The sequence below is a fragment of the Acomys minous genome, assembly GCF_964271855.1.
Source record: "Acomys minous genome assembly, chromosome: 8".
Lineage (NCBI taxonomy): Eukaryota > Metazoa > Chordata > Mammalia > Rodentia > Muridae > Acomys > Acomys minous.
In genome coordinates this window covers 44,145,199-44,157,716 of record NC_140489.1, presented here as the reverse complement: position 1 = coordinate 44,157,716, position 12,518 = coordinate 44,145,199, and the positions used below count along the sequence as shown (strand labels likewise).

Below are 12,518 nucleotides of genomic sequence, written 5' to 3'. Positions count from 1 at the left end.
TTTCCATTTTTTTTTTCTGTTTTGCATATCAGTTTTGGAAGTCTGTGGACATTTATTGAAGCTCACTTATTGTTTCTTATGAGGATGTCTCTACTTATAAATGCATGGACGATAGGCCTGGCTGAGTATATGAACTGATATGGAGGGGAGCAAGGTTGGGAGCAGGGAGATCACTTAGGCAATAGTGGGAGTTTAGGTTTTTAAAAAATGGGAATCTGGGGAGGTGAAGCCCGGTCACCTCTGAGGAGCCGTTACGGTTTGGTGTGTGAGTTACGGTGCAGAGATGTGGTTCTAGATTCTTCCTGGCCTTGCCATCATGGGGGTGTGCTTGTTCATCCTGTTGGTGTCCACTGCCTACATCCACAAGTTCACCAACTGGGCAAGGAAAAAAGAGTTGGCCGACTTCGGTACCAATGGTATTTGATGGAGCGAGATAGACGCGTCTCTGGAGTCAATCACTACCACGTGTCCAGGAGCCTGGAGAACACTGACTAAGGAAGCATTTCCCTGGCTGGTGAAAAAAAGGTTACTCAGCTGTGGTCACCTGTTCCTGTTAGAAGGCTATGCAGCATAATATATACTATGTGCATGTTATGTGATGCTTAATAAAAAGGTTTTTAAAAAATGGAAATCTGAATGAGGATGAGAGCGCTCAAGGCAGCGGGGCTGGAGGCAAGAGGGACCTGGTACGCATGTGATTTGTACATGTCTGTGCAGGTAAAGCACTCATACATGAGAGAAAATAAATGGAGCCAAAAATAAAAATAAAAAAAAGACATAAATCAAGGGAAAGAATCAATGAAAGGTGAGAAGGGACAGTGAGAGCAAAGGGAGAGTCAGAAAGATGTCACCACGCAGCTGAGAACAGGGAAATGCTTCAAAATGAAGGGACTTTCTGACGCTCCCTTTATGGGTGAGGGACATTAAATTTAAAAACTTTAACTTTCTCAGCATTGATTTAAAGTGCACACTCAGAGATGGGTGGGGGCGGCGGCGCACTCCTGTAATGACAGCACTCGGGGAGGCAGAGGCAGGTGGATCGCTGTGAGTTCGAGGACAGCCTGGTCTACAAAGTGAGTCCAGGACAGCCAAGGCTACACAGAGAAACCCTGTCTTGAAAAAAAAAACCAAGCAACAACAACAACAATAATAATAAAGCTGCTCCTGAAGCTTCTAGAGAGTGTAGAGAAAGAACCACAGTTTGGAGACGAGATACTCAGGTCTCCTTCTGACCTTTAGACGCTGTGTGAACTGGAAAAAGTCTAAGGATGCAAAAAAAAAAAATCAAGTTCTTGTCTTTATATTATTATTGTTGTTGTTTACTATTATTTAGGTTTTAGGTGGTTTATTTATTATTTATACTGAGCCCAACACTGGCTCAGCATATAGCTCAGGCTGGCTTTAAACTTGCACTCCTGCCTCACCCCTTCCGGGTGCTGGTCTTACAGGTGTGAGCCAACACGGGCTCCACTTCTTAAGAAAGCAATCTCTGAGAGGGAGATTTGCAGCAATCAATGCCTAAGTGAAAAAAGAAAGAAAGAAAGAAAGAAAGAAAATTCTCAAATAGGTAAGCTGATGTTATGTCCCAAGAAGCTAGGAAAATTGACCATGCCTGGCTTAGTGGTAGGGGAAAAAAACTAAAGATCATCACAGAGATAGGCAAGACCGAAGGAGAGAGACAGCAGAAGCTGACCAACAAAACCAGGAATCGTTGAAAAGGTAAGAATCAGTAAACCTTTAGCTAGGCTAAGAACGAGAGAGAGAGAGAGAGAGAGAGAGAGAGAGAGAGAGAGAGGAGGGAGGGAGGGAGGGAGGGAGGGAGGGAGGGAGGGAGGGAGGGAGGGAGGGAGGGAGGGAGGGAGAAAAGATACGAATAAAGTCAAAAGTTACAACCTAGAGCTCAGCGATGCAAAAAGCCCTGAGTCCTCAGTGAGCAATCATATGCCACCCAACCGTTTAACCTCAAAGAAATGCTTGAATTCCTGCACACATTCAACGCACCAAACCGGATGCGTGAAGTAGAAGAAAACCCAAACAGAAGAAGCAAGTGGGCCGAGTCAGCAGTGAAGTGTCGCCACGGCTTCGCTGCCCACGGGTACAGCACACGGAAAGAACTGACAACCGTACTCCTTCCCAAACGGTTCCACAAGCTAAAGCACGGAGAGGGGCTCCCTCACAGGCTTGCTGAAAGTGGTGAGGACATTCATGTGGGCCCAGCATGGCGTCTGATAGTGAAGGGGTGCTCCTCAGCTAGCGTTCTTGTTTGTTTGTTTGTTTGTTTGTTTGTTTGTTTTTCGAGACAGAGTTTCTCTTGGCTGTCCTGAACTTGCTTTTGTAGACCAGGCTGGCCTCGAACTCACAGCGATCTGCCTGCCTCTGCCTCCCAAGTGCTGGGATTAAAGGCGTGTGCCACCCCCACCCCCACCCGCAAATAGCATTCCTAATGAAAAAAAAAAAAAAGTTAAAAATCACATGTTTCAAATTTGAAGCTAAATGCAGAGATAAACTGACCTCTCAGAGTTTCTAAGTCGGTTTGTTATTTAGGTCATTCTGAAATGATGAACACAGGGAACTGTTGGATGTCAAAACTTTGGAGCCCTCGCTGGGTAGTGGTGGTGCATGCCTGTAGTCCTAGCTCTCGGGGAGGCAGAGGCAAGCAGAGCTCTGTGAGTTCAAGGTCACCTTGATCTATAAAGCAAGTCCAGACAGCCAGAGCTAGCTATACACAGAAACCCTGTCTCCAAAAAACAAAACAAAACAAAACAAAAACACAAAAAAACCCAAAACAACAACAACAACAACAAACAAAAACAACAACAAAAAACAAAAACAAACCAAAAAACTTCGGAGCTGTAATGGGTCTTATTTCTACTTTTCCCATATATCATAGCAGTGAAATCCTGTTCCACATGGGTCTGAATCTGTGAGCTCTGAGAGTTGAAGGATTATTTTGTTTTTCATCTCCCTTTGGGTTTCGGCTTACCAATATTTTCATTAAACATTTAATTACTCGCCTGTTAAGGTACTCTTTCTGCAGTTAATGCTCTATTCAAAGCCAGTAAGTGAAGGGATTTGATGTAATTCTCATAGTTAAATATCGAGGGGTGGAATTAATCCCTGGATTACCTGTATGCAGATGGAACTTCAGGAAGACATGGCGAAGAAGGGGCAGCTTCTCGGGTGCTGTTTAGTAAGGCTGGAAGCAGGAAAAGAACGTCTGCTTGGAGGAGGCCCTCAGTGAATTAAGGTTAAAGGGATTTGCCCTTGCGGGACCCCAGGTCTTTAATTGGGACCTTCAATTCCTGTAATCCAGAAGGATTGGCACCAGACACATCTAGATTATTGCCAAAGCCCACAGGTGACTCACAAGGAAAAACAATTAGTGCGACCAAAACCTTCAGATAGAAAAGAGGCATTTAGTGAAATCTGATGCAAGCCAGGCAGAGCTGGGTGCTTACAGTCTGGCATTCCCCCATTAGCAGAGAGGAGGACGGTCTATGCAGTACCCTCTTCCTGTTTAACCTCATTAATATCTTGGTCCTGTCCCACCCCCAGAGTCTATCAACTTTTTTTCCTTTATAGGAAATATATAGGTAATTAGACTTAAATTGAAGAATGAGATTTTTCTTTATAAACTCAACAATTGTTCATGCAAAAAGTCATAGAACGCATAAAGCCTGTATGAAGAGTTTAAAATCCTACACATCCAATCACCTGCAAGAGCAATCTAAGTAGGAAAGATGAGTGTGGAAGGAGGATTCTAGAAACAGGGCTGCAAGCTCACAGTGGCTGTTAGCCCGGTTTGCACACTTTCTGGAACCTTACACAGACCGTGATGTCATTGGCCTGGGGGCAGCTCTGGCTTGTGAGAGCTTCAGAAGACTCCACACATGCGACCTAGGTACCTCTCGAGGGAGAAGCAGCAGAGTGTGGGAAGACTGTGGTCTGTCCTACCGGGGCTGGCTACACAATTCTCTTGGTACAAAATGAGAACACCAAGCCCCTTCAAAGATTCTTAGATGGGGCTGGAGAGATGGCTCAGAGGCTAAGAGCACTGGCTGCTCTCCCAGAGGTCCTGAGTTCAAGTCCCAGCATCCACATGGTGGCTCACAACCATCTATAGTGTGATCTGATGCCCTGCAGGTGTACATGCAGGCAGAGCACTGCAAATAAATCTTAAAATAAAATAACATTTACATAATTTAAAAATTAAGATTCTTGGAACTCAGGGTGACAATAGGAGAGCATCATGCAAACTTTCCTAGGCACAGGAACATGTGTGCTCCCACAGGCACACACTCAGAAGCTGGCCGGGACTCCACTCTCTACCAAAACAAGTATTTGACTTGCGTTTTAGGAATTGGCATCTTTTGAGTAGCTGTGGGAAAAGTCACCTTCCAGTGACTTGTCTCTAGGGAGCATTACTGTCTCTTTAAATGGCTTGCTCAGCCTTGAAAGCACCCTCACTTTGTCAAGACGAATAAGAGGCTGTGCTGGGAAGCCAATGTGTAGAGACACTTGGGTTTTTCCCTTCATATCCTAGTCCAAGATAGAAATATTGTGCAAACCTATGAAACAGTATTTCACCTATGAAATATTAACTCTGAGTGAAGGGTTTCAGCTCTTAGAAAAGGAAGCAGAATAAAAGATTTTACTATGACCAGGTATATCAGCCACACTCCAGGGCAGGCCCCATGCTCATGAGTAAGTTAGCCAACACAAACCAGACTCCATAGTGTGTGTGTGTATATGTGTGTATGTGTGTGTATCTATGTGTGTGTGTATGCATGTGTGTATATGTGTGTATATATGTGTGAGTGTGTGTGTGTATGTGTGTATATGTGTGTATGTGTATATGCATCTGTGTATGTGTGTGTATGTGTGTGTGTTGTCTTTGTCTTTGTTTTGCTTTCAGAGAGAGAAAGAACATGAAATTGGGTGGGTATGGAGGTGGAGAGGAGCTCGGAGGAGCTGGGAGAAGCTGGGAGAAGCTGGGAGAAGCTGGGAGAAGCTGGGGGAAGGGAGGTGAATATAATCAAAATAGACTCTGAATAAATAAAAACCTGTTTTCCCAAGCCCTTGGTCTGGAATAGAAGCTTTGAAAACTCAACAGTCTCACACCTGACGATGACCACATTACAAGGTCTAATTTTCCTGCTTCTGGAGATCAAACCCAGGCCGTGTGGTCCAATCATCACTTCCACTGAGCTATCTGTGTCCAGCCCTATAACTAAATTTTGTTAACTAAAACCTATAGGAAAGGATTAAACTCACAAAATCGAATTATCATTATATATTTACTAATCATGGTATTTTAAATTGTCTAATTTCTGGGAAAACTGAAAAATCAAATGTAGCTATCTTGCCTGGTTCGCCTGTTTTACAATGTTAGGAGAGCCCCCTGCTGGCACACTGAAGTTCCACCATGAGGAAAGCTAGTGAAAGAAATGAAGGGGTCTAGAAGACGCAGTTTCCATGCCCCAAGTCTCCTCAGCCGGCTTACCTTATCGTCATCACTGCCAGAGGCAGCAGGGGAAGGCTTGGAGACAGAGGAATTAGAGAGAAGGCATTGCAAAAAATGGTTTCTCACTTGAGCAGAATAAATGTCAGATTCTAAGAGAGATCTCAGTATGCAAAACTCACTTCAGTGTACTAACACTTGCATGCATGCACGCACACCTGCACACACACACACTCATGCACACACACACTCATGCACACACACGCATGCACGCACGCACGCATGCACACTAGCCCACACTTTTCATCCTCTACCCAGAAGCCCTAATCCTACACTTTGAAATTTTCATTTTGCACTGTCTGTGGCCCATTCAGAAACCTCTCAACAGAGCTCAGAAATCCATTTTTTAAGGAAGCCACTACAGGTTTCTGGTGCATAGCACAGGTTGAGAAACCCTGGTTTATGATACTGATTCTTCTAATGAGGAGAGATTTTACTTCTGAGGTATCCAAGCTAATCACACACAAACAATTTACAGAGATTTTGTTGTGGCCCTCTGGATAGCACCAGGCTGGGACCAGACATCTGTGATTAACAAGTGCCCCCAGGTGGCCCTGCTGTATGTAGGTGGTAAAATGAACTGTGTGTTTTGTTTTTGTTTGTTTGTCAGCTTGGCACAATCTAGAGTTATCTGGGAAGAGGCACCTCAACTGAAAAAAATGTCTCCATCTGGCAAGTTTTGATTAATGATTGCCCATTGGGGGAGATACCACCTCTGGGTAGGTAGTCCTAAGTTGCGTAAGGAGACAAACTGTGCAAGCCATGGGAGCAAGGCAGTAATGAGCACTGCAACCCAGGCTCTGCCCAGCTTCCTCAAAACGGACTGTGCTCAGGAGTTAGATTAAAATAAACCCTTTCCTCCCCAAGGTCACGGTGGTTATCAGAACTATAGATATGTAAGACATGATTCCGAGTCCTGACGTCAGGGGATGGGGTTACTCCAGGGCAGAGACCACACAGAGAGTAGGTTAGGTAGGAGCCACATAGGGGAAAGCAGTTGGGAATGCTAAGGAACCCTGGATCCCTAGAAAGTGGATGTAGAAGGGAAACTTCTGGACAAATGAAGGTCTCCCTAGGACTGGTCTTTCTCTTATACAGTCCTCTTAGAGCCAGGCCCGGTGCCACACACCTGTAATCCCAGCACCCAGGGCACCAGGACTTCAAGCACCTCTACTCAGTAAACTGGGTCATTGGCCCCAAAGATTTTAAATAACGTTTCTTTAATAACGCATGTATAAGTTGGGGATTGACAGATTCGCTTAATTTTTCATAATTCTGTCTTGAGTTTATGGATATGGCAAATAGGAACTCGTGACGTTCACCAGGAAAATGAATGCTAAGCTCAGAATCTGTAGGCACTAATTTACAGAGCCCTAGGTCTCATTGGATAGCTGTCTTTACTTTGCCAGCTGAATCCTACAGTGCGCAATGAAAAGCAATTGCATGCATTGATGTCTAGTTAAAGAAGAATGCATCATGTCCACACACTAATACCACATAAGGCAATCTTGGTGGTATAATCTTACAGTCCTAGCTATTTGGGAGGTTCAAGAACAGTCTAGGTAAATTTTTAAGATTGTGTCTCAAGACAAAATGTTTTTTAAAGATGTTAGGGATATAAATGGTATGAGGTCCTAGGCTTAATACCCTCTCTCTCTCTCTCTCTCTCCCTCTCCCTCTCCCTCTCTCTCTCTCACACACACACACACCATAGACACACAAAAACCTCACATATGCATCAATCATACAATATGCTATACAATAAATATATATTACATATGCTTTATGTAATATAATGCACCTAAATAATCATGTGCAACCTACTTAAAAACAAGCATCATCATGAGCTGTTATGTGACAAGCCATTGTTTTTGTGACCTTGGAACTGAGGACATTAGAAGAAGGTGACCGCTAAACTCCAGATTCACGACACCGTTCAAAGCAACATCTTAAAAAGAACACCTGTTTTAATCTTCTTAGATTTTAGAGCATACAGGTCGGTCATCGACTCCCATCCCTCAGGACGTTCCAAACTTTGAATACTAAAGTGACCAAAATGATAGACTAAACTTGAAAACTGTGACATGTGGAGTCCACAGTGGCTCAGTTAGGAGAGCGCACAACAGCAAGGCCAGAGCTCACCTGCCCTGCAAAAAGGCGGTTCCCAGCAGCAGCTGCCTTTCCAAAGGCAGGGAAGGGAAACCAGAGCATTCTGAGGCCCCTACTCTTTAAACTGGACGGCTTCTCTGTGTGCCTTAAGGAACTTTGACACATTTTTAAAACCTCCTTCTATAAGCTGCCTCCTGCTGGAGTCCCTGGGGGGAAGGCAGATAAAAAGGGGGACCCTCTAGAAACTGATCAAGGCTCCCTCTATTCAGAAAGACACTGGATGAGGTAGAAGTAAGAGGAAAACCCGGATTTCTAGTCTACCTAGCCAAGCAAACATCCTCCCTGGGGCTGTTCCTGCCAACCCTGTGCTCCTGGACATCAGCCAGCTAACACCCCACCGCAATGGAAACCACTAGGCCTTTAAGCAGCTCATACCCTTAGCACTCCCAACTTGGGGTCTGTTCAAAGTGTTAAAGAGTCCCCAGGTGTACATTTTACCATGGGGTCTGCATTCTGCACCCCCTCCCCCTGCCCTTGGTCTTTTGAAACATCCATAAACACCTAATAACTTTTCTTACCAGAAATACTGTTTCAATTGTATTTTAAAACGCCAAAACAAAACCCATAAACTACAATTCAGCGGCTGAGAAACAGTCCCTCCAACCTCCACTCTAATCTTCTCAAAAAAACAAAAAAACAAAACAAACAAACAAAAAACCGCCCTTCCACAGCTAAGGCAATACCAAAACTTTGTTAAGCCACTCCAAACCACAAAATAGATTTAGGTCGTAAGCACCGTATTTTCCAAGGAAGCCTTGGTACCTTTTAGTAAAAGTATGCCCTGGCAAGATTGGAGGTGGAAACGCGGAGAGGGAGTTCTTTCCAGTCAAATGTAAATGTACCTAGAAATTAAAGGCTGCGGGGCGCAAAGCCAGTGGGGGGGGGGGGGGGGAGAGGTCTAAGAACACAGTTTTCACCTCCAACCCCGAGGTCACAGGGCGATGGGGCCTCCGTGCGACCGCACCTCTTACCACGGAGCAGCAGCGCCACCTGGCGTACAAAAGCTCTCGGCTCTTTTTTTCTTGCTCGCTGCCTGTCTCTTCAGCTCACAAGCACTTCTGCGCCTTCTGAGTCCCCCTCCAGGTTGTGCTGTCGTTGCTCCCTCACTCATCTGTTGATGCATTCTAGCATCTTCAGAGAAGAGCCCACCTTCCGTCTCTTTATGAGTCCCCCAAGGCTGAAGCGAGGAACTTGGCACATGGTTGAGATTCAGAAATGTCTGACAAGTGAAAAGATTCTGTTAAATGTTCAGTCGGGGGAAAACAAATCAGTCTGACTATCAATACCAAATGTTTTCCACCGACTGACTCTGCAGGTTAAATTGTAAAACAAACTTTTAGAATTTGATTAAATCCAAGAAATCAAACCAGCTTTGAGCTCTAAGAGAGCACACTGAAGTGACTGGAAATGCCAATGGAAAAGTCAGTGTTCACAACGGGCTTATCTGAAATAAGTAAATTCCTTAGCTAGGAAACCCAAGCCCTAACGTGCAAACAAATTCACCAGAATTATTGTGAAAATTCCCACAAATTTAAATCACATCCAAAACACCAAGGCATGTGCAGGATAGTTTGGGGAGTCTCATGGCACTTAAACAACATACACCGTTCTTCCAGGGGTCCTGTGTGACTCTCTAACATTAAAAAACAAAACAAATGGATTTATTAAAAGCCATCCAATTAAATTTCTGCCTGTTAGAATAAATGCATCGCAACCAACGCACATCTGTCAACAACCGCAGCAGCGAACTCAGCAAGCCAAAGAAACTTTAGCAAAATCACACAGGCCCCAGCTTCCAAGAAAGGCCTTTCCATCCAAAACTCTTATGAATTCCAAGGCCAGAGAACAGTATGACTAATTCTAACTAAAATAAAAACCAGCTGCTTGAAGCACGCCAGTGAGCACACATAGGACGCCGAGAGCCATGCTCTGTGTTCCCAGTGGGACTAGGACAAGGGACGGAACAGTAGGAAGCAGAGGGAAATTTGAACCAGGCCCCTCCTGCGCCCAGGGAAGACGCTCTGGGGAACTGACGTCACACCACAAACTGTCAAAGGTGAAAAGAATTCCTGGTGGGATTCAGTGGTACAAGTCACACTGGTGACATCTCTTCAAGGAACCAACTCCTGACATCAAAAGGCTGAGAACATGATTTATGTATTTCATCATGGGTAAACATTAGTTTTTAGCTACTTAACACATGTAGTCTATAAATCAAATAAGAAACACACAGTAGCCCTCCATTTTATCATTTTCTTTCTTAAAGGTGCCAGGTAAGTGCTAGAGAACAGACACTTTTTAGAACTTCAGGAGAAACATATTGGAACACTAACTTTTAAAACTTAAGAGCAAGGAGGCATAGTGACCCTCACCTTCAACCCCAGCACTCGGGAGGCAGAGGCGGGCAGATCTCTGTGAGCTCAAGGCCAGCCCCGTTTACAGAGTAAGTTCCAAGAGTTACATAGTGAGACCTTGACTCAGAAAAAAAAAAGTGTAAAGCAAAACAAAAAATAAATAAATAAAAGTGGCTCTCTGATAATTAAACTCTTTTTGAAGTTGTGCTTTCATTCAATTCACACACACACACACATACGCACACACATGCACGCACGCACGCACGCACGCACGCGCCTGTGCATAGGCTAGGGAATGTGGCTTAGTTCACAGAATGTTTGCTTAGCATGCACAAAGCCTTGAGTTCAATCCCCAGAACCTTACGAACCAGGCATGGTGGCATACACCTGCAACCCCAGCCCTCAGGAGGTAGAGGCAGGAAGATCTGGACTCCAAGGCAATTTTCAGTTGTATAGCAAGTCTGAGGCTTAGCCTGGGCTACAGGAGACCATGTCTCAATAGTAATCACACTAGCCAGTAACCCTGAGTATGGTGGTGGATGTTGTATTCCAAGTACTTTGGAAGGCAGAGGCAGGAGGATCACTACAGGCTCAAGGCCAGGTGGCCTACACAGCACATTCTAGGACGGCCAGGATTGCATGGTAAAACCTTGTCTCAAATCAATAGCCAAACAAATAAGTTATTCACCATGAAAGGGCATGGTGAAGGAGAGCTGTGCTAATCACCTGGACCTAAAATTAGAGACAGAGTTGCACCAGCAGCTGTGGGAAGGTTGAGGTTGGGTTCTTTGAATATTTGCAAATTGAGAGCTCCTGAGAGATGCTTAGGCACTATGTGGACATTTGTGTTTGTTATTTTTTTCACAGCAGCCTTAGGAAGTAAATTGAAGTAACCTCCCTTCCCAGACAAGGAAATCAAGGCCTCGGGACTCAGAAAACTTAACCAGGACCACAGTAGACACAGTGGAGCTGGCACCCGGGAGCCAGGGTGTAAATAAGACTCTGCTAGGCGTGGGAGGTGACAAGGAGACATGAGACAACCTTGGCATCCAGCTGGGAAGAGAAAATTCTCCTAGTGAACTCTGGGTAAACAGGAAGCCAGTCATTTACAACAGGCTTTCACTCTCAGGTGTCTGTGCAGGTGAGGGGGCACGCTGTCACCGCCAACAGGGATGGATGAGACCAATGACCCGGATGAAATAGCAGACCCGAAAGTGGAGGAGCCTGTCTCCTACTCAACCCTCTCATCCAGAAGAGAGAAACCACACTCAGCTTGAGGGAACAAGGGCCCCTCTCTAGCTCCATGACTCCTGAGCACAAACAGGAGGTCATGAGCTTGCTGTAAGCCAGGCTTTGTCCTGAGTTTCCCTTTTCACACTCAGCACTGTCTCATTTAATCAGAGGCATGGCAGTGCTGAGCCAAGATGACCAAGGTCACACTGCTGGGAGGGAAGAGGTGACAGCAGGACTTGAAGACAGGTTGGTAGGTTCCAGCATTTTTTGTTGTTGTTGTTGTTACTGTTTTTGTTGTTTTTCGAGACAGGGTTTCTCTGTGTAACTTTGGCTGTCTGGACTTGCTTTGTAGACCAGGCTGGCCTCGAACTCATCACAGTGATCTGCCTGCCGAGTGCTGGGATTAAAGGCCTGCACTACCACGCCCGGCGGTTCCAGTATTCTTGTTCCTAGTACAGCGGTGATGGACATCGCCTGGAGAGCTCTAGGAAAATACTTGTGCCAGGTCTCCGTCCAAACCCAAGGAATCTAGATCTCCAGGGAAAGGCCAGAGCGCTAGGAATTGATTGAAGTCTTGCCTAAGCAAGGCTAAGGTGAAGCCAGACTAGCACTTCACACGCCCAGGGACTCAGGGATGGGGCTGACGTCTTTAAAACAGTCATTTCCAGATAACTCCAATGTAGGGTCCACAGCCACATAGGGCAGTGGTCCTCAAGCTGTGGCGTGCATCAAAACAGCATCAAGTTACCCATGACGCTGCTAATCTTGGCTCAAAGAGACCATGTCTCTGCCACTGTAGAAAAAAAAAACATGCATATTAACATAAACAAGTGAGTAGGGGCATTGTTGGGGTAAAACTTTCCTAATGGAATATGATGCCACATGGCTACAGTGGCAGACACTAATAAACCCAGATTTGGAAAACCGAGGCAATAGGATCACGATTTAAAATCCATCCTGGGCTATATAGAGAGATTCTATTTTCAAATATTAACTTTTTAAAATTTCTTGTAATGTATACACCATCAGATAGCATTCTTGTTTTTCCCAGCTGTAAAGTGTAAAAGCCATTAATTCATAGGCCATACCAAAAAACTAGATTTCTGGCTAGATTTACTCATGGCCTTAATCACCAACCTCTGAACTGTACACTAATACTCCTGAAAAGTTATCTTCAGGGCACCTGTGGAAAGGAGTCCAGGCTATTTAAATAGATCTGGAGTTCAGAAGGTAGACTTAGG

The 12,518-nt window shown here is 44.9% G+C and overlaps 1 pseudogene across 1 annotated transcript; it reads left to right on the top strand.

Annotated features, from left to right (window-relative positions):
* Window positions 1-283: 283 nt before the first annotated feature.
* LOC311602900 (NADH dehydrogenase [ubiquinone] 1 alpha subcomplex subunit 1-like) lies at window positions 284-625 on the top strand (annotated as a pseudogene). Its single transcript has one exon. The product of its transcript is annotated as an NADH dehydrogenase [ubiquinone] 1 alpha subcomplex subunit 1-like (transcript).
* Window positions 626-12,518: the final 11,893 nt, after the last annotated feature.